Here is a 21148-nt window from a genome sequence, read left to right on the forward strand (position 1 = left end):
TTGTTCGTTGACTTTGAAGGAGACAAACGGTTCCTGTTGGCAAAAAGACTGTAAAATTGCAGCCCAAGAGATTTGATTTGATTCGGTGTTGTCGCATGTATTAGTATACATTGAAAAGTATTGTTTCTGCGCTTCATACAGACAAGACACTTTTGACAGCCAAAAGCATGCGGCCGGGAAAGGGCGGGAGGGTGAGGGAGGGGGAGTGGGGATGGTGTAAGAGGTGGTAGGTGAGGTCTGAGGACTGGGGGAGGGGATAATCTTCAATCAAAGGCACTTAGAGCTAGATCAAAGGACTGGATGTTGGAAGGGGGGATCCTACCAAGAGCCATGCCCTATCCTTACGAACAACCCTCCCTGCACCCTTTTCCTTCAACTCCCACCCCATAACACCCACCACCGCCCACATACTTAACCCATGGTCTGGGTCTCTCTGCAATCCTGGGACTCCTGTGCCTGTCCTTTCCACTGCAACCACAACCCTCCCAGTGGCGCTGTTGAATACAAGCCCTGTGACTTCCTCTGCAATCTTGATTCCATGGGAAGGCCTGCCATTGGCCTCAGTACTGCTTAATTAACTTGTGGTTCAGCAGATTTTCTTGAAGAGAGGCAGTGTGGGCCTCTGGCCAGCTCTTCAGGCAACGCTCAGGATTCCCAAATGCCTCAACAAAATACTGCCCATTCAAAGGTTAGTCACAAAACTACAAGCCAAGTGCAGATAAAGGAGGTTGCTTTCTCCATCTTGATTCATTCATCCAAAAAAAATTTGCTATTCTCCCATCATATGGAAGCTTGCACACAGGGAATGTGCCACACACTTGTGAGCATGAGGTTGGGAAAATGGTTGCAGTTGGCATGATAAATATGGCCATGTGAGCAATTCAGTGTCAGGGGAGGTGGCAGGCCAGAGCTTGGTACTGTATGGACAGAATCTATTGAATCCTTTGTGTTTAAACATACATAATACAGAATAAATACACTCACCTACAAAGAAGCAGGTTCATTAATAATACCCAATGTGGACTGGAGAATGGGGGCAAGATTTTAGACTTGCATTTACAAAACACATTTAATGACCTCAGGATATCTCAAAGTGCTTTGCAGCCAAAGAGGTTCTTTTGGAGTGAAACCTGTTTTACTGAAGGAATTGTAGTAAATTTAAGCAGTCAGTCCCTACAAACAGCAATGAGGTAATGACCAGGTAATATGATGTTGCCTGAGGAATAAATATTGACCACAAATCTGGGGTAGCTCCCTTGCTCTTCATCAAGGTAGTGCTATGGGATCTTTAACACCCATCTGAGGATAGAAGAAGCCTAAGTTTCATGTTTCATCTGTAAGACAGTACCTGTCGCAATATGGCACTCTTTCACCACAGCACTGGAGAGTCAGCTTGGATTATATCTTGGAATGGGGCTTGAACTCTGACTCAAAGGTGAGAATGCCAGAAAAATCACAGAGTTTAGCGCCATGGCAGCGGAAGGGGTGGCACAGTGGTTAGGACTTCTGCCTCACAGCGCCAGGACCTGAGATCGACTTCTAGCTTGGATCCCTGTCTTTGTGGAGTTTGCACATTCTCCCTATGAATGCACAGGTTTCCTCCAGGTGCTCCAGTTTCGTCCCACAGTCCAGCAGGTCCGGTGGATTGGCCGTGCTCAATGGCCAATTATTGTCAAGGGAACTAGCTAGGGTAACTACATGGGGTTATGGGGATAGGGTTTGGGTGGGATTGTGGCTGGTACAGACCCAATGGGCTGAATGGCCTCCTTCTGCACTATAGGATTCTATGAATCTATGATGCACAAGAGACTGGAATTGGAGAAGTGTGGAAAATAAGCAATCCGTGATGTCTTTGCCATTAGTTGCATTCTTTATAAAATGGTTTATAAATGAAATGTCACTCCACGGTGGGTTACGTTTGAAAAAATTGACAGCTTAGTATTTTTATACAGAATCTCTTTTGAAAGAGTTTTTGTGTTGATTTGTGAGACTGTGGAGTTTATGGCTGAAAATTTCCACCTCGTCTGCTGTGGGAATCATAGCGGGCAAGGCAGAAAATTCGGTGGACCATTTAAAGATCTGTTGAGCTTGGACAGGAATTTCCAATCTTGGGGCATGCATGGCCGGAAAATCCCACGTCTGTCCACCACATACCAAAAAGATCCTTCCAAGAATCGGTCGGTCTATATGAAGAGCTTTGTCCTGATGTCTGTCTTTAATTGTCATTTTCAGTTTTAGTCTGCACCCCTTTGCCAGAGTGCTTCAGTTTGTTTTGATGTCCCAGGTTTACCCCATCTGCTCTGACAAAGGGTCATCCCGACAAAACATGAACTCTGTTTCCCCTCTCCACAGATGCTGTCAGACCTGCTGAGATTTTCCAGCATTTTCTGTTTTTGTTTCAGATTCCAGCATCCTCAGTATTTTGCTTTCTCTTTATTTATATCCTATATACTTCCGAGGTTCACTCCAAATTCTTTCAAAGCGGGAGACCTACTTTCTTCCTACTTTTTTACCATGCTTCTATCTTTTGACACCAGGATTGAAGCTTCTCTAGCAACCATAGAGTCGCACTCCTTCTGCCTTAGTAATTAAAAACCAACCACAATCGTGAAGTTGTTGTGGAACTGGATCATTTTAATATGACTTCTTCCAACATATACACCACTTGCCTTGTAATATCATTTAGCATTCTTTTCACTTTATGGATTGCGGCATGCTGTCGCTTGACATGGCAATTGTCAATTCCACTGGCGTTCCCAGATCACTAACAACTTCACCTTTAGTATTTCGACACCATTCCTGGCATACGTGATACTTTCTTTTCAGTGTACAGTGCCTTACATTTGTGGGCAATAAATTTCAGCTGCCATCGATCTATCTATTTATAGGTTTTATCTGACTCTCCTTGTGGCTCAATGACTGTGTCATCTGAATGCCCACTTTGCTGTTCCAGCCTCAGTTTGGGGTTGCCTAAATCTGACCAGTTTGTGTATTATGTAAGTTAAATGTAATGTATTAATGACAATGTTAGTTGCACAGTGGTCAGCACTGCTACCTCATAGTGCCAGGGACTCGGGTTCAATTCCTTGCTTGGGTCACTGTCTGTGGAGTTTGCACATTCTCACCGTGTCTTTGTAGGTTTCCTCCGGGTGCTCCAGTTTCCTCCCACAGTTCAAGACACATGTAAATGTAAATTAGGAACAGTAGCACTATTCCATTCAGCATCTGCCCCATCCATTGCCAACTCACCATCAAGTACATTTTTTTAGCTAATTTTTTAGCCACATTTTCATTCCCATATGATGTGGGAATTTTTTAACAAATCAATAAGGTTTTTAGACAGTAGACATTAAGGCAGTGACAGAATTTTTGGCAAAGAGTTAAATGATTCTTAAAACAACATTATAAGCTAACAAGAGAGTTATCACATGTGAATGCAGTAAGAGAATTAAACAAGTAATTACGATTTAAAACATATTTTCTGACATTTGAAGTTTATTTATCAGTCACAAGTAAGGCTTACGTTAACACTGCAATTAAGTTATTGTGAAATTCCCCTAGTCACCACACTCTGGTGCCTGTTGGAATGTGGGACGAAACTGGAGCACCTGGAGGAAACCCACACAGACACGGGCAGAACGTGTAAACTCCACACAGACCGTGAGCCAAGCAAGGAATCGAACTTGGGTCCCTGCCACTATGAAGTAGCAGTGCTGACCACTGTGCAGGTTAGCATTGTCATTCCAATCAACAGACGAAGCATACGAAATCCCTATGTGGTGGCACAGTGGTTAGCACTGCTGCCTCATAGTGTCAGGGACCTGAGTTTGATTCCCAGCTTGGGTCACTGTCTGTGTGGAGTCTGCATGTTCTCCCCATGTCTGTGTGGGTTTCCTCTGGATGCTCTGGTTTCCTTCCGCAGTCTGAAAGACGGGCTGGTTAGGTGACTGGCTTTATGAGTTTTGTATTGTCTGAGTTTTTCTGACTGCACCGGTCACCTCGGGAACCCCACCAACACCATAGCCTTTACTATCAGAAGCAGCCTGTTGTGTGGAATATTGTCAAGGTACTTTTAAAAATCTAAGTTTACAACAGCTGACTTTCCAGAGTATACTTGAAAAAGTGGAAATGCTCAGGTCCAAGTTTCCCCTTCAGATCTTTACTGATTGTATTGGTTGTATTGACTGCTGCCAACTGTATTGACTATTGTTGGCCATGTTGACTGTTACTCAGTGTATTTGATTTGATTTGATTTGATTTATTATTGTCACATGTATTAGTATGAAAAGTATTGTTTTTTGCGCACTATACAGACAAAACATACTGTTCACAGAGAAGGAAACGAGAGAGTACAGAACTTAGTGTTACCGTCATAGCTAGGCTGTAGAGAAAGGTCAACTTAATGCAAGGTAAGTCTATTCAAAAGTCTGATGGCAGCAGGGAAGAAGCTGTTCTTGAGTAGGTTGGTATGTGATCTCAGACTTTTGTATCTTTTTCCCGACGGAAGAACGTGGATGAGGGAATATCCAGGGTGCATGGGGTCCTTAATTGTGTTGGCTGCTTTGCTGAGGCAGCAGGAAGTGTAAACAGCTTCAATGGGTGGGAAGTTGGTTTGCGTGATGGATTGGGCTACACTCACAACATTTTGTAGTTTCTTGCAGTCAGGGGCAGAGCAGGAGCCATGTCAGCTGTGGTACAACCAGAAAGCATGTTTTCTATGGTGCATCTGTAAAAGTTGGTGAGAGTCGTAGCTGACATGCCAAATTTCCTTCGTCTTCTGAGAAAGTAGAGGCATTGGTGAGCTTTCTTAGCTATAGTATTAGCATGGGAGGGAACAGGACAGATTGTATTAGCCATTGTATTAACTATTAATGACTGTATTGATTATTACTGTCTGTATTCATTATTGATTACTGCATTGACTATATTATCTATTGCTAACTGTGTTGGCTATTACTGCCTGTCTTAAAACTTGCTGATTAAATTGACTGTTACTGCCTGTATTACCTATTGATTACTATATTAATTGTTACTCTCCATATTGACTGTTACCTCTTGCTAATCATGACGTATACCAACCCGTTCCCAGAAGCCTGTGTATCTTGGGATCTTTTATTCTCTCGCCTTGATCTTAGAAACATAGAATCCCTACAGCACAGAAGGAGACCATTTAGCCCATTGAGCCTGTACCTACAACAATCCCGCCCTATTCCTATGACCCCGCATATTTACTCTGCTAACCCTCCTGATACTAAGGTCAATTTATCATGGCAAATCAACCTAACCCGCACATCTTTGCATTGTGGGAGGAAACCGGAGACCGCACAGGCTTGGGGGGAACATGCAAACTCCACACAGACAGTGACCCAAGCCGGGAATCAAACCCGGGTTCCAGGCACTGTGAGGTAGCAGCGCTAACCACTGTGCCACCGTGCCAATTATTGATATAAAAATCCATGAGGTAGATTTGTCTTCATTGCCTGGGTGGTAGTGAGGCAGAGCGATTGTGCACCCATTAATGGAATCAGGAGAATTAATATCAGGCAGGTTCATGGTGTCATATTTGTGTCTAAGGTGTGAAATGGAAAATCTAGCTTGCGTCAAAGATAAATGGGGTTGTTCTTGAACCATCGAGGGATGGTGGAACAGAGGCTGCTGCCTGAGGCTTCCCATTGCTGGCAGGATGGTAAAGAATTGTGGAGAATGACACCAGGAATTTTGAAATATGTTCAAAGGACAATTTAAAAATTGAGGTTTCCTTCAAAAGAAAAAGAAATGAAAAATGATCTAAGAAGATTCTGAATTTCTAAAATGTTTTTATAGGTTAAGTATCAAAAGAACACTTCTTCTTGGAAATCTATGGCACAGCAGTTAGCACTGCTGCCTCACAACGCCTGGGACCCGGGTTCAATTCCAGTTCAGGTCACTGTCTTGTGGAGTTTGTACATTCTCCCCGTGCCTGCATGGATGCTCCGGTTTCCTCCCACAGTCCAAAGATGTGTGGGTTAAGTTGATTTGCCATGCTAAATTGACCCTTGTGTCAGGGGGATTAACAGGGTAAATGTGTGGGGTTGCGACTAGATGGGCTGAATGGCCTCCTTCTGCACTGTAGGGAGTTTGTGATTCTAAGGAAGGAGCAGATTGAAGATTATCATGAGAAGAATGAAAAGATAATTGGATGTTAGTTAAAAAGGCAGAATAAAAGTCAATATTGGAGTGAATTTTCCTGTCCAGCACATTGCACAAATTGTAACAGGCAAGGGGTGGTCCATAGGAAGGTCCATTGACCTCAGGTGGGACCTTCTGGTTTCGGGGCGAGCACGACCAGAAAATCCCACCCTGGAATTGCTTCAGGTTTGAGTGTAAGTACCTGATGGGTTCAGAGCTGATCTGCTACTAAACCATAGCACCATCCCATGGTGAAACTGTGCAAATTTGTTCCTTTATTCGACCATGTTAACTGCAAATTTCTACAGGGAGGTTTCAGTGTAGCATTCGTGTTAGAGTGGCATCAATCTTTTCCAAAATAAATGTAAATGATTTACCCTGGTTTTCCACTAAAATAAGGCAAAGTGCAAGTCTCCTCAATCATTTGTTCCATTTTACTCAGCTCTGCCTCCTTGCAAAAGCAGTAAGGAGTCTCACAACACCCGGTGAAAGTCCAACAGGGTTTTTGGTAGCAAAACCCACTCGTTTTCAGAGCACTGCTTCTTCATCAGGTGAGGGGCAGCACTCCGAAAGCTAGTGGGTTTTGCTACCTAATAAACCTGTCGGACTTTCACCTGCTGTTGTGAGACTCCTTATTGTGCTTACCCCAGTCCAACGCCAGCATCTTGCAAAAGACCATTTCAAAGCAGGTTCTAGGATTTATGGGAAATGCACTGATGTAGATTTATGCCCCATAAATGTAAGCACAGCATGACCTGAGGTCACCAGATATTGGTTTAACTGTCATTCCTGAGTTTGAGCGCTGTCTTCGTTATTGTTTAAAAGAAAGGTTCTTACGATGAACTTAGATGTCAGTCTCTGAACACTCTACCCACACGTTCTGGACTAATTGGCATCCCATCCATCACCCTTAAACATTCATTTTCTTTGCCATTGATGCGCAGTGATGGAAGTGCATATTATGTACAAGATGCACTGCAGCAATTCACTAAGGCTTTTTCACAGCATCTTCCAAATCCAGAAACGCTACCATTTCAAAAGACAGCAGAAGCAGAGGAAGGGGAGGCAGTCACGTAGTGATATTGTTGACGGACCAGTAATCCAGAAACCCAGGGTAATGCTCTGGGGATCTGGGTTCAATTCCCGCCACGGCTGATCGTGAAATTTGAATTCAGTAAAAGTCTGGAATTAATCATTGTCGATTGCCCATCTGATTCACTGATATCCTTTAGGGAAGAGAATCTGCCATCGTTATTCAGTCATCATTCGGCAATGCCATATGTTTTAGTCTTATTTGCTGCAGAAAATATGATTTTGCGGTATTAGCGCAAAAGGATCCAGCATCACCAATAATACATCCCAAGTGTTTGAACAGCAAGTGTGCAGTAACAGGGACATAGAGAGCAAGTTTCTAGTCACGGTTTCCATGCTGAAGTGCGTTCTCCAGGATGAATCAGGGAAGAACACATGGTTCACTGTAACAGTGTTTACACAAAGAAAGGGCAAGCAGAATCTTGAATCTCTTCTCCCCGTTTTTCCTACAGAATATTACATTTGTGATTTTTTTTGGGTTTACTTCTGTGTTGATTTAAATATATATCCATCTTGAGTTTGGGCTTTACCATAATTAAATCCAAAGTTCTGTGAGATAGGTTGGGATAGGCTATGCTAAATTGCCCCTTAGTCTCAGAGGAAGTAGCAGGGTAAAATGGCTCTTCTTTCAGTTATATAGGCCCCAATGCTCTGTCATTACCTCTCTGCAGTCCATGTTCCTATTATCCTTTTACACATTCCTTAAACTCCTCATCATTGATAAAGCTTTTAGACATAAGAACATAAGAAATAGGAGCTGGAGTAGGCCATCTAGCCCTTCAAGCCTACCCCGCCATTCAATAAGATCATGGCTGATCTGAAGTGGATCAGTTCCACTTTCCTGCTTTCTCCCCATAACCCTTAATTCCCCTGTCTATCAGTCACCTTTCCTAATATCTTCTTTCTTGGTGCAGCATTGATTAAATTGATTATACCTTTATAAAATGATTGGGATGCTTTTACTACTTTCAAGACACTATATAAATACAAATTGCTATTGGTTTAAAAGCATGAAAAATATGAAGGAATACATGGAAACATCAGAGTATAGAAATTAGGAGCAGGATTTATAGGGAAAGGGCCTGGATGGGATTGTGGTCGGAACAGACTCAATGAACTGAATGGCCTCCTTTTACACTGTAGGGATTCTATAAATAGGGGTTTTAACAATCTGAAACATGGGCCGTAATATCCAATGACGTGAAACAGAGCCAGTCCCACTTTCAAATGACAGGGAGCAACAAGTTCTTCATATAAACAGATACAAGTGTACATATAATTACTTCACACACATTCTCCAATATCAGCTCATAAACACCTGCTTGCAATAAACCAACCAGTTAGCTGTCATGAAATATATACAATTCTACAAATCAAAAACCTCACCTTTTAACATGTTCATGGATAAAATGTGTATTCTATCAGAGACCAGTTTTCCTTTTCAGTCATACCTGGGGATTATTTTTACGAAGTGTAGATATTGGGCCAGATTCCCCGACTTTGCCAGCAGCTGGAATTCTCCAGTCCCACTGCAGTGAACGGAGACTTGGCTAAGCGCCAAGGCAAACTCCTCATCATTGACAAAGCTTTTAGACACCTTTCCTAATATCTTCTTTCTTGGTTCAGCATTGATTAAATTGATTATACCTTTATAAAATGATTGGGATGCTTTTACTACTTTCATGGCACTATATAAATACAAGTTGCTATTGGTTTAAAAGCATGAAAAATATGAAGGAATACATGGAAACTGGCTGGGTGTAAATGGATGGAAAATCCGGTCAAAATTTTCATACCAGTATCATATAGTTTGTTCTGTTCTTCAGTGAGATGTCCTTTCTCGTTTCCATCAGCAAGTTAAGAGTTAGACGCACACGACACAGAATGCAAAGGAACTGGTGAAAGTTCTGAGACTTATGCTGCTGTTCAATTAATATGTGATGAAAGAACAACAATTCTCTCACTTTGCCAGTTTATTCATTTTGTTTAGTGTCGAGCATCTGTAAAAACAGCAGTTAATGAGTAAGTAATTGAGACATCGACTTCCCTGGCAAAAATTCCCTCGAGGCTATTAACCTACCATGAAGAATAGAGAGATCTCAGCAAAAAGGTAAAAGCTTTTAATGAAATCTAAACAAAGTTACTCCTCTCCATAAGCCATAACACAGCTTGTTTCCTTCATCAATTCTTTAACTTTTAACTTTGCATATTGATGTTTACTTTAATGGCAGCAATAAAAGAGACAAGCATGCAGTCATAAAATCAGATTAGTTGTTTGTATCTACAGAAAATTACTTGAGTGATAAAGTTCTTTTGCAAAGGTTCTTTAACTCTTGCCGCCATATCTTTTACGTCATTAAGGTTGCTTCCTTCTCTGGAATATCACTCCCCTGCACTCTTGTCTCAGCCCATTTGAGATGAAACATTTATCTCAGCCTTTTTACACATCCAGACTTTAACTTCCAATTCTCTCCTAGCCTCCATACATTTCAGCTTAACCATAACTCTGCTGCCCATCTCCTATCCTGCACCAAGTCTCCCTCAATGGTTCCAAATTTAAATGAGTTAACTTCACGTTGAAATTCCTTCATAGCCTCTCCCTCAATATTTCTGCAGTCTCCTCCAGCCCTACAACCAACAATATTTCCATGTACCTTTAACTCTGGAATCCTGTGCATTTCCCATCCTTCCATTCCACCAACTACAACCCTTCTTTCAGTTATGTAGGGCCCATTCCTCTGTCATTACCTCTCTGCTGTGCATGTTCCTATTATCCTTTCACACATTCCTTGAACTCCTCATCATTGACAAAGTTGTTAGAAGCTTTTTCTCATATCTTGTTTCTTGGCTCAGCATCGATAAAATTGATTATACCTCTATAAAAAGCGTTTACTGCTTTCATGGCACTATATAAATGCAAGTTACTATTGTAAAGCATGAAAAATATGAAGGAATACATAGAAACATCGGAACATAGAAAATAGAAGCAAAAGCAGGATATATAACCCTTCGAGCCTGCTCTGCCACTCAATATGGATATAGCTGATCTTCTAGCTTAACACCGTACTCCCACACTCTTCTCGCACTCCTTCATGTCTTTCGAGTCTAGAAATCTATCTATTTTCTCTTAAATATATTCACTGAATTGGCCTCCACAGCCTTCAGTGGTAGAGAACTCCACAGGTTCACCACCCTTTGAGTGAAGAAGTTTCTCTTCATTGCAGTCCTAAATGGCCTACCCTGTGTCCTGAGGGTGTGACCCACTTGTTCCGCACCTCCAACCAGAGAAAATAACATCCTAGCATCCTGTCTGTCCAAACTTTAAATATTTCAATGAGATTCCCTTTCAATTTTCCAACCTCCAGTCAATACAGTTGAGTTGGCCCAATCTCTCCTCATGAAACTTGATATCATATATCATTGAATATTTCTGAAAATCCCTCAAATCGTATTGATGCATTAAGCTGATAGGCACACTCACAACACTTTCTATCATAATTTAAGGGGCTTGTGGAAGTCAAGGCAGCGCAAATTTTCTGTGTTTTGCTGATGAATAGTCCCCACAAAATCTTGCTTTACTAATCCGATTACTTATATAATCTGATTCAAAAAAAGGCAAACAATTTCAAGTGTCAAACATAGAATCACAGAATCATAAACAACCCCACCCAGGCCCTATCCATATAACCCCACATATTTACCCTCTTAATACCCCCGACAAGGGGCAATTTAGCATGGCCAATCAGCCTAACCTGCACAAATATTAAAGAAGATCAGAAATGATTGCTTTTGTGTTTCTTGCACTATTGGTAGTATTTTTCAGCAAATTGATGTACATGTGATGTATGTCCAATTGTTATATAATTAAATATGATTTAAACTTCTCATGGAATTTTTCTTGAGGAAGCCAAAATGCATTCCCCTATGTAAAATAAGAATTTTAATTTAAATAGCACCTTTCACAACCTCAGAATATTCCAAAATGTATTCTAACTATTTTGTACTTTTTAAGTTCTAACGATTATTGTAAATTAGGAAACACAGTGACCAACACAAGTGTAGCAAGGACCAACAAACAGCAATGAGTACATAACCAACTAATCTGTTTCTAATGTTGACTGATTGATAATAATAGCAGAAAAAATGCACTTTTCTTCCACAATTCATGTTGTGTAATCTTTTAGATCCACCTAATGACGCTGATGTACAGCTTCAGTTTAACACCTGATTCCTCAGAGAATAGAATCATCAAACAGAATCCCTACAGTGAGCCTGCACCCACAACAATCCCATCCAAGCTCTATCCCCCTGAGCCCATGTATTTACCCAGCCAATCCCACTGACACTAAGGGACAATTTAGCATGGCCAATCAAACTAACCTGCATACCTTCGCAATGTGGGAGGAAACTGGAGCACTTGGAGGAAACCCACGCAGACATGGGGAGAATGTGCAAACTTTACACAGTCACCACAAGACAGTGACCTGAACTGGAATTGAACCCAGGTCCCTGGCGCTGTGAGGCAGTAGTGTGAACCATTGTGCCACCATGCCGCCCCTTTATGTATGGTGGCAAGTACAGTGCTGGGTTTCAGTCTAGATAACTTGCTCAACTCACTGAAGTGGAGGTTGAACCTATAACCTGATTCAGAGGTGAGAGAGCTACCTGAGTGTCAAATAGTCACAAAAACACTTTAACAAGTACATTAGTCACACAAGACAACATGTTAATTGTCATCAGCCTAATGATGCAAGTCACACAGCAGTCTTGGTATTATTTAAGATCTGAACCAAGTGGGTTCTTGTAACCAGCAATTCTCAAATCAAACCGTAGCCTTTGGAATGTGACTTAAGCTCTCAGCATCTTCTCAAAATGTCCAGATCAAGGCTTTGCAGCCTAATTTTGTTCCTGTATTTAAAACCTTCTTCAAATGTCACTGTATTAGCCTGTAAACAAACTCAACAGTTCCCTCTACCATCACTGATGTTTATCATTCTCTATTCATAGATTAAAAAAGAGGAAGATTGCCAATTGGCTGAAGCAGCAGAGTTAACACACAATGAAAGCTTCTATTTCTAAAACAATAACCTACTGTACATCCTGTTTTAGGCACTTCTTGTTCCTTATTTCATTATAAAGCAGAATACAGCAATTATTATCAACATAAACAGCACTTTGTTGACTAATTCAAAGCAGTACTTCTTTGTACACTGTGTGTTACTCTACCAATTCTGAAATGCACATGGTTTCTTATAGATAGTGGAGAAATATCAGACATTTTCACTTAAAAAGAATTGTCAAACTGTCCTCAGATGAAAACTACAGCAACATAATTAGAACTATTTGCAATGGTGTAAAGTGGGATATCTTGGCTTGGTTGCATGATGGACAATTTGTTCATATTACCTTTCCACTGCCAGTGAAATTTAAAATGACAAACTATAAATTGTGTAGTAGTTGTGAGGACCTTTAACACTCATGAAGTAACAACATAGCATGCATTATGTATAATTATGACACACATAAGACAATCAATAACGTACAACATCTGTGGCATCAAATACTTAGCAGGATATAGATAAAGGATAGAAAGTAATCACATGCCTAGTGTACAGTGAACCCCTTAAACCAGCTCACATTTAGTGAAAGACTTGATTGATCAAAAATTTCAGTTGACTAATTCATAGCATAAAAACTTGTGGAGTAAGAAATATTTCAAAACCTCCCGTTGTAAAATATTATCAACTTTTTTACCTTCTAAGAAATGAAGGAGAATTATCCCACACCTCTTTCATGATTCCATTTTCCCATGATTGTTAGCTAGGTATGGGATAACACAGGAAAGCACAAAGTCACATTGGGAGTAAAAATGAGACAAAATGAACCTCAGGATTCTTTGGCATTTATTGGCTGATTTATGACTTGCACATTTTTCATAGATTAAAGAAAGATTTCTGAAAAATCAGATAGATTCACTCCTGATGAACAAAGACATCTGTAGGAACAGTCACTGCAAAATCAGAGGGATTATAAAATCCATTTCTAAAGAATGACTGAGTTTGGAAGAACAGTCACTGGTAGAGCCAGCTCTCAATTTAATTCTGGATTAAAGGAAATCCTTACAGACCAGTACGTTTACCAAAGCTGCAGGGAAAAAAATACTCCCTGCCAACGATGCGTGCAATTGTGAAAATTAATTTAAAAAATTCAGAGACTGGGGTTGTGCTGCGAATCACTTCCAATATAACCTGCAGGGAATTGCATTTTGAGGAGAATGGTAGTATAGGCACCCACTGAGGGCACTGAAAACAGCTGAAAAAGTGCATTCTGTTCTCTCATGCTTCTACTAGTTGGTGTGATGCCCACTGATCTAATTTGGACCTCACAAGTTCATCCAACAAATATGCATCTCGCTCACTACAGGTTAGCATTAGCAGAATTCTCCACTGATTGGATTCACACCTGGCACAAATGTAGATGGTTGCGGTTGTTGGAGGTTAGAATATAGAACATAGAAACCCTACAGTGCAGAAAGAGGCCATTAGGCCCATCGATTCTGCACCAACCACAATCCCATCCCAGGCCCTACCCCCATATCTCGAAATATTTACCCGCTAAACTCCCTAACCCACACATCTCAGGACACTAAGGGGCAATTTTTAGCATAGCCAATCAACCTAACCCGCACATCCTTAGACTATGGGAGGAAACCGGAGCACCCGGAGGAAACCCACGCAAGCACGAGGAGAATGTGCAAAATTCAAATAGACAGTGACCCAAGCTGAGAATTGAACCCAGGTCCCTAGAGCTGGGAAACAGCAGTGCTAACCACTGTGCTACCGTGCCGCCCACAAGATTGATCATCTCAGTCCGAGGACATTAACGCCGGAGTTCTACAGGCTGGTTTCCTAGGCCCAACTATCTTCAGCTGCTTTATGAATGACCTTTTCTCCATCGTAAGGTCAGAAGTGGGGATGTTTGCTGATTATTGCACAATGTTCATTATTGTTCATGACTCCTCAGACACTGAAGCAGTCCATGAGCAAATGCAGAAAGGTCAGAATAATATTCAGGCTTGGATGGATAAGGTGGACAGAAATGTTCACGCCACATAAGTGCCAGGCAATGATCACCTCCAACAAGAGAGGATTTAATCATCTCCCATGATATTCAACGGTATTAACGTCACTGAACTTTACACCATCAATATCCTGTGGGTTACCATTAACCAGAAACTGAACTGGACTGGTCATATAAATATTACATCTACAAAAGCAAATCAGAGGCTCAGAATTCTGTGGCCAATAACTCATCTCTTGACTCCCCAAGCCTGTTCACCATCTGGAAAACACAGCTAGGCGAGTGATGGAGTATTCTTCCCTTGCAAGGATGAGGTGGGTATGAAACTGGCAGTGTTGGTAGAATTGAGAGTGTGTGTGTGTGTGTGTGTGTGTGTGTGTGTGTGTGTGTGTGTGTGTGTGTGTGTGTGTAAGATGGAGTACCCGGATGTTCAGAGGGAGTTTAAGTGCTAGGGAGTGCTCTTGGGTAAGTAATGGAGACGAAATGCATGTAGTAGTGTAAGTTAGTGGTGTAGGGACTGGAATAGCTTTTTTTTATTCTTTTATGGGGTGTGGGTGTCACTGCTGAGGTTGATACTGGTTTCCTGTCCCCACTTGCCCATGAGACGTGGTAGTGAGCTGTCTTCTTGTACTGAATGGCTTGCCATGGCATTTAAGAGGCAACCACATTGCTGAATAGCTACTCCCATGTGGGCCAGACCAGGTAAAGACAGCAGATTTCCTTCCCTAAAGTACATTGTTGAACCAGATGGACAGCTGGGACATAGTGATCCCCATTGATCCTGATAAATATCCGGGCTATCCCAACCTGAGTTATGGGTTACTCTCCCCATGAGCTAATGAGTGAACACTGATCAAAAACCCAACATATTTGTTGATTCCGACCCTCATTGAGAACTAATTAGAGGAGGTTACTAAGGATCAGTGTGTGAGGGATTTATGGAAATATTGAAGGAAATACATTTAGACACAGGAGGGACATGAAGGAGACAGCATCTGAAGAATAAGATACTTACAAACAACAGATGTCACAGAAATGGAACATTGGTGATCAGGTTGTAGTAAGAAAATACACCAAGTGCTTTGAGCATATATACAAGGGCCTTATCCAAAAGTGGATAAGGTTAGTCCCATGGAATATGCTGCCCTACTGAGTAAAATGGTACCACATCAACTAAGCTGAACTAGGAAGGCAGGGGGAGAAAGTTGCTAAAAAGACAGGAAAACATAAGTTGGTGGTGTATCATCAGCCTACATATCAGGATGACAATAATGGGTAAAGGAGGAAAGAATGAGAGACCCCGCCCGCCACCCCCGACTCCCCCGGCTCTCCTTGTTGCCTGAGCAGCAAGAAACTTTGGATTTTATCATGCCTGGGGTAGGAGGGATTGGTGCAGTGTGGGCCTCTGGACCAGCTGGTCACTACATCAACTCTTGAAGCTATAATCTGCCAAGAACATGGGACTCAAGCCCATGTGGAACCCTACAGACAGAGAAGGAGAACAGGGGGCAAACATAGTGCTGAAGGTAATTGAATGTTATGGTCTTTGTGGACACAGGCATCTTGTCTTACAGTCCTTCGAGTTGGTATGTACTAGGATCTCGTGATAATATGTATGTTAGTATGGAATTAAGAAATTGGAAAATGCTGAAAAGCAAAATCTAATTTATTAATTTAGTCAATGTAAGATCCCATGTATGGAGACAGTGAGGGGAAAATGCAAAGCTTTGTAAAAACATACGCCATTGAGAAATTCTGACTTAGGAGCTGGGTAAACATGTTTATCATCCACTGAGCTGTATAACCAGAGACAACAGCAAATATAAGGGAAAGTGCTGTGTTACCCATGTTAGCTGAAGGATCTCCTATTTAACAAACAGAAGTATATTACATGAGGTCAGGAGGAAAATGAAATTTGATAATGAAGTAATGTTAAACTAATTAGTTTGGCTGGAACTAGGTTTTACTCTGCTTCTACCCAGCTCCTACTTTGTAAATCAGTCAGCTCAACTGAAAATAAAATAATCTAGTATGGCAACGGACAATTGAAGACAAGGGCAAAAGAAAGAAGCTATTCTGTGTTTAGTGTGCAATCAAGAGAAAATAGACTATGGCCAACAAAAACATGACAAGAAACAATACCCCAATAAACCTGAGAGCCCAATGCCAACGGGCACAATCTAGTGGCCCCATTAGCCTCGGAGGCAAATCCTATAAATCTTGTGAGCAGCCAAAATTGGGACTTGTGCCAGCAAGATCTCAGTTTAAGATTTTCCCTGCCCTCCATCAGTGATGTAATCCAGTTCACGCCCAGTGAGGGCAATGAAGCTGATTTTCATAGATTAAAATAAATTTTAATATAGTTATAGAGTCCATAGAATCCCCACAGTGCAGAAGATGGCCATTCAGCTCACTGGGTTTGCAATGACAACAATCCCACCTAGGCCCTAGCTTCATAACCTCACATATTTACCTCGCTAACCCCTCTAATCTATGCATCCAGGGATACTAAGGGGCAATTTAGCATGGCAATCAGCCTAACCTGTACATCTTTGGACTGTGAGAGGAAACCAGAGCATCCAGAGGAAACCACACAGACATGGAGAGAATGTGCAAATTCCACACAGACTGTGACCCATGCCAGGAATCGAACCTAGGTGCCTGGAACTGTGAGGTAACACTGCTAACCATTGTGCATCGATGCCGCTTAATGGGCTTGATGCCTTAGCATCTGCCCATGACATACCCGCCCCATCTCCAGCAGCATGATACTACACCAGTGCAATTCACTGCTGGTTTTCAAAATTGTGATGACCAAACTGGGGCACAGAGGTGCCTGGAGGCCTCAAAGGTTGAAGGATAAGGCTAGGAATTTCTCCCTGTCACCCTGTAGATTCCCCCTGGCAGTGGCAGGGGGCAGTGTCAAGGGGCTTTGGGAGGGGGTTGAAACCCCCATTGTGGTGGAATTCACCCTATGTGTAGGGGGTAGTGGGACAGAGGAGTGGGACTGAATGCCTGTGGGGGGTGGGGAATGGCATTGTGATGGTAGTATGAGTGTGTGCCCCAATCTCCTCGGGGAGGATGCCAATCTGCATGGAGTGGTGGGGCTTAAATGTGACTTTGAGATCTGGACACCCTTTAAAGATGGTGCCTCAATTTCCATGGAGCCTACTTTGCTGGCTGTATCAGACCCCACCCACCAGAGTGATGGTGCTAACCTCACCCCCAAAGCTCCTGTGCACTTAATGCCAGGAAATCTGGAGTGAAAACTCAGCTGTGCATCCAGAAAGATACATGCCAGTTTTATGTCTGAACCTGACACTCTGCCAGAGTTTGGGAAAATTTCACCCAGTGTTTGTAAGAATAGATTGTAACGAGTGTCTTGTTAAGTGCTATTTTATCATACTACCTGTGATTCTACTTAATAAACTTACTATTGCTTATCTCAAATGGCTCGTACCCAGAAAGGTCAGCAGAAAACCACAAAAAAACTATAAAGAAAGGTAAGTTGGATTATGAGAATAAACTAGCTCAAAATATAAAAACAGACAGCAAAAGTTTCTACAAATATATGAAATGAAAAAGAGTGGTGAAGGTAAACATTGGTACTTTAGTGGATGGGAAGGGGGATGTAACAACAGGAAATGAGAAAATGGCTGAGACATCGAACAGGTATTTTGTGTCAGTCTTCACAGTGGGAGACACAAATAACATGCCAAAAATTGATAACAGGAAGGCTATGGCAGGTGAGGACTTAGAAACTATAATTATCACGAAAGAGGTAGTGTTGGGTAGGTTAATGGGGGCTAAAGGTGGACAAGTCTCCTGGTCCTGATGGATTGCATCCCAGGATACTAAAAGAGATGGCGGGAGAAATAACAAATACACTAGTAGTAATTTACCAAAATTCACTGATCTCTGGGGTGGTTCCTGCAGATTGAAAAACAGCAAATGTCACACCACCATTTAAAAAAGGAGGTTGACAAAAGGGTAGGTAACTATAGGCCTGTTAGCTTAATTTCTGTAGTAGGGAAAATGCTTGAATCTATCATCAAGAAAGAAATAGCGAGACATCTGGATATAAATTGTCCCATTGGTAAGACGCAACATGGGTTCATGAAGGGAAGGTCATGTTTGACTAATTTGGTGGAATACTTTGAGAACATTACATGTGCAGTGGACATGTGGATGTGGTGTATCTGGATTTCCAGAAGATATTTGACAAGGTGCCGCACCAAAGACTGCTACATAAGATAAAGGTGCACAGTATTACAAGAAATGTATTAAACATAAGAACATAAGAAATAGGAGCAGGAGTAGGCCATCTGGCCCTTCGAGCCTGCCCCGCCATTCAATAAGATCATGGCTGATCTGTCGTGGCTCAGTTCCACTTTCCCGCCCTCTCCCCATAACCCTTAATCCCCTCTCTTATCAAAAACCCATCAACCCGCTTCTTAAAAATATTTAGCGAGGCAGCCTCCACCACTTCAACGGGCAGAGAATTCCAGAGATTCACCACCCTTTGAGTGAAGAAGTTCCTCCTCAACTCCGTTCTGAACCGCCCCCCCTTTATCTTGAGGCTGTGCCCCCTAGTCCTACTGTCTTTTTTGAGCGGGAAGAGTCTTTCCACCTCTATCCTATCCATCCCATTCATCATCTTATACGTCTCAATGAGATCTCCCCTCATTCTTCTAAACTCTAACGAGTACAAGCCTAGTTTATTCAGCCTCTCCTCATAGCTCAACCCCCTCAACTCCGGTATCAGCCTAGTAAACCTCCTCTGCACTCCCTCCAAGGCCAAAATATCCTTGCGCAGGTGCGGCGCCCAAAACTGCACACAGTACTCCAGCTGCGGCCTCACCAATGCCCTATACAGCTGCAGCAAGACCTCCCTACTTTTATATTCAATCCCCCTCGCTATGAAGGCCAGCATCCCATTCGCCTTCCTGACCACCTGCTGCACCTGCAGGCTGGGTTTTTGCGACTCATGCACAAGGACCCCGAGGTCCCTCTGCACCGTCGCCTGCTGCAGTTTTTCGCCACGTAAGTAATAGTCCTTCCTACCATTCTTCCTACCAAAGTGGACCACCTCACACTTGCCAACATTAAATTCCATTTGCCATTTCCTGGCCCATTCGCCCAGCCTATCTAGATCCTTCTGCAGACTCTCCACACCCTCCGCACAATTTGCCTTTCCCCCAATCTTGGTGTCATCAGCAAATTTCGACACCCTACACTCGGTTCCCTCCTCCAGATCATCTATATAAATGGTAAATAGCTGAGGCCCCAGCACCGACCCCTGGGGCACCCCACTAGTCACCAACCGCCAATCCGAATAGCACCCATTGACCCCCACTCTCTGCCTCCTATTTGACAACCAATCCTCTATCCACGCTAACACCCTACCCCCAACTCCATGTCCTCTGACCTTCTGCAGTAACCTCTTGTGAGGTACCTTATCAAACGCCTTCTGAAAATCCAGAAAGACCACATCCACCGGCTCTCCTCTATCCACCGCCCTAGACACATCCTCATAGAACTCCAGTAAATTTGTCAGACACGACTTCCCTTTAATGAAACCGTGTTGCGTCTGCCCTATCAAGCAATTCCCTTCAAGATGCCTCGCAATTTCCTCCTTAATGACGGATTCTAACATTTTACCTACCACAGACGTTAAACTAACCGGCCTGTAATTCCCCGCCTTTTGCCTGGCACCCTTCTTAAACAACGGCGTAACATTAGCCGTTTTCCAATCCTCCGGCACTTCCCCGGAATCCAGCGACGTCTGGAAAATAACCACCAAGGCATCCACTATCACCTCCGCCATTTCTTTCAGAACCCTCGGATGCATTCCATCCGGTCCTGGGGACTTGTCCACAATCAGCCCCTCCAGTCTGTCGCGCACCACCTCTCTAGTAATTAGCGTGGATAGAGGATTGGCTAACTAACAGAAAGCCAAGAGTGGGGGTAAATGAGTGTTTTTCTGGTTGGCAATTGGTGACCAGTGGTGTGCCTCAGGGATCAGTATTGGGACCACAATTGTTTACGATTTACATGGATGATTTGGAGTTGGGGACCAAGTGTAGTGTGTCAAAATTCGCAGATGACATTTAGATGGGTGGAAGAGCAAAGTGTGCAGAGGACACAAAGTCTGTAAAGGAATATAGATAATCTAAGTGGATGGGCGAGGGTCTGGCAGATAGAGTACAATGTTGGTAAATGTGAGGTCATCCATTTTGGTAGGAATAACAGCCAAATGGACTATTGTTTAAATGGTAAAATATTGCAGCACATTGCTAGCAGAGGGACCTGGCTGTCTTTGTACAGGAATCTCAAGAAGTTGGTTTGTAGGTACAGCAGGTAATTAAGAAGGCAAATGGAATTTTGTCTTTCATTGCTAGAGGGATGGACTTTAAAAATAGGGAGGTTATGTTGTAGCTGTATAAGGTGCTGGTGAGGCCACACCTGGAGTACTGTGTACAGTTTTGGTCCCCTTACCTGAGAAAGGATATATACTGGCACTGTAGGGGTTGCAGAGGAGATTCACTAGGTTGATTCTAGAGTTGAGTGGGTTGGCTTATGAGGAGAGATTGAGTGGACGGGGGCTATACTCATTGGAATTCAGAAGAATGAGGGGAGATCTTATAGAAACATATCTATTCAAAATCTTGTAAGATAGAAGCAGGGAAGTTGTTTCCACTCATGGGCAAAACTAGAACTGGGGGCATAATCTCAAAATAAGGGGAAGCAGATTTAGGATTGAGTTGAGGAGGAACTTCTTCACACAAAGGGTTGTGAATCTGTGGAA

This window comes from Carcharhinus amblyrhynchos, chromosome 3, assembly GCF_965287045.1.
Source record: "Carcharhinus amblyrhynchos chromosome 3, sCarAmb.v2.hapA, whole genome shotgun sequence".
In the NCBI taxonomy this organism is placed as follows: Eukaryota; Metazoa; Chordata; class Chondrichthyes; order Carcharhiniformes; family Carcharhinidae; genus Carcharhinus; species Carcharhinus amblyrhynchos.